This window comes from Macrobrachium rosenbergii, chromosome 44, assembly GCF_040412425.1.
Source record: "Macrobrachium rosenbergii isolate ZJJX-2024 chromosome 44, ASM4041242v1, whole genome shotgun sequence".
Lineage (NCBI taxonomy): Eukaryota > Metazoa > Arthropoda > Malacostraca > Decapoda > Palaemonidae > Macrobrachium > Macrobrachium rosenbergii.
The window spans coordinates 26,785,570-26,788,069 of NC_089784.1; the positions used below are offsets into that span (position 1 = coordinate 26,785,570).

Consider the following 2,500-nt stretch of genomic DNA (forward strand, 5'->3'; position numbering starts at 1 on the left):
CACGGTGACCATGAGTAAGCATTCCCGAAAGTCTCCTTTCCTCGGCCCGCCAGCCACCCACGAACCAGTTCCCCTAAGAATAATCTTGTCATCGGAATCAGAATGTTGTTATGGACATTCCCCACAAAAAGGTGATCATTTGTCAAAGAAATGGCTACGTGAGAGTCACTCCAATCTCATTTTACTCGGTTTTCTCCCCAACCAACCATCAGCCATTCGTCCTGACACCGGATAAAGGTACATTTGCGGTATCTGGTGTGTCTCTCATCCGAAACGTAACCGTGAATCGTGAATCATCTTCGTGCCTTCAGGTGAAGGAAAGAGTGACAAAACTCGGGGTTTTCGACAGAAATTCCACTTCCCTAACAGTTCCCGCGGGATGACGAAGGCGGCCGGGATTTCCCGGGGAAAAACGCGAATTGTCCCGGAGCGAGCGACTCTCCTTAAATAGCTTTCAGGTCATCGGCTGTAGGGAATTTTCCCTGCGCTAAGGAGACTTTATTCCAAGTTGGGCAATGGCTTAGGTCAGTTACAAGAAGGAATTCAGTCGATTTTCTTCCACTTTCTGCCAGACATTACTAAAACGTTTTACAGGGTTTTATGATTCGAGTTGTTCCTAAAATTGAATGACCGCAAAAATTACATGGTTCACACTAATGATGACGGAAATGGAAGCTGAAAATCCCTGCATATAATTTTTCACACTGATAATGGTAATGGAAAAAACTACGTGACAGTTTTACCTATCCCTTTGATTAAAGAAAATCATAAATCTGTGATAACACAGTGTCTGTAACCTATCTGTTTCTGCTGTTTTTATCAAGGCCTATTTCTTTAAATTCCTTATGCCTAGAATTCATTGAAGTGCACTTCACTGATGCACTCCTTTTCTCTTAGTTGCTCTTTTATGTTATATCTTTGTGTAGATAAATTTCCTCATCTCTTAGAAAAATTCTACTAATTCTGTTAGTGTATATTGCCTAATTACGTCAAAACAAAATTTACTGGTAACATTCACCTGAAATACGTATTTCCGATAGCCACACTGACCCCTTAACTTCTCAACTTCCTTACATTATTTACATATGTTTACCATCACGTTTCTTTGTCAGTGGGTGGTTTACCTGTAAATGCTTTATCCTGCAAAGTGTGGGTTGATTCCCACCAGAGAGACGAAAGCTTTTCTTCATCCGTTTCACCTACTGATTCAAGGCTTTCAAAAATAAAATTAAAATTGAAAACTCATACAAAGGATGAGGTAACCCTGAAGTTAAGAGGGCATTGTGCCTATCAAGTGAATGAATAAATAAATAAATATATATAATATATACACACACACACACACACACACACATATATATATATATATATATATATATATATATATATATATATATATATATATATATAAACAACATGCCAAAAGACCGGGCCTTTTGGTTTGGTTAGCAATAACCAGTAAACTGCGTGGGATGCATAATAGGAAGGAAAGGGCGAGGTGAGTAAGACGCTACGTATTTTCTTTCTCTCTTTCCTTCTTGTTCTTCTAACCGGAGGCGCCGCTCTTTATATCTTTTTCTTATTTTCCTCATTTTCTTTCACCATTTATCTATATTCTCAGGAGGATTTAGGCGCAAGTTCTTGACCTTCGGCTTCTCTCATAAGAACGCATGCTAATAATAGTTATAATAAGAATAATAATAATTTCATAATTGCAAATTCTGTCAATTCCCCATCTGATTTGCGATCTATCTGTCCCTGAATTCCTTACTAAATTATGCTAAATATAAATCCAGCCTCATCGTCAGAAATATGAAACAGACAGCTGCATACGTTATTTCGCGTGAGTTGAGCGCCCAAGCAATAATTTTACGATTTAATGAAAGGCAGTCACGTTAAGCCAAACTTACGAGCCTTTGTAAACACCGACGTAATGGAAGGCCGTATAATAATCACTTCAAATGATCGCAAATAATCACTTTCAGTCAGCTCTAAAATGCCCACGTCCCCGGTCAAGATAAAATCACGGCATTTTCGGCTGAATTACGGCACTTTCCACAAGGCTTCAGGACCCCATGAAATCCTACGCTGGAACAGATCGTGACGGAGAATAGAGAGGAAAAATTGAAAAAGTCCACGAGAACTGTCTGTCATGCTCCTTACTGAGCAACCTTCGCGGAACTGTGGAGTCGTGAATTATGTGAAGCGGGGGTCATAGAGGCGATGGCGCGTTTGTCAGCGAACAACTTCATGGGCGCAAGACAGGAATCTAGAAACATTTGCCCAGTTTAATGACATGTAGTCTACCATGAAGCACTACTTACTACTGTCACTGACAAACCAGGAATCTACAAACGCTTTCGTATAGTTTTATGACTTGCAAAACTGTATTAGTGTCATAACACAGCTTAAAATAACGCATAAAGAAAAAAAAATAGTATTTTAAAAACCGTATTACCGTTAGTCTCGCTGTTACTAGGACACAGTACATACCAGAGCC

General features: G+C 39.4%; 1 protein-coding gene across 1 annotated transcript in view; it reads right to left on the reverse strand.

Moving 5' to 3' along the window:
* The window catches only part of LOC136829448 (uncharacterized), a 25,353-nt gene that overhangs the window by 16,166 nt on the left and 6,687 nt on the right, over positions 1–2,500 (reverse strand). The window lies entirely within an intron of this gene.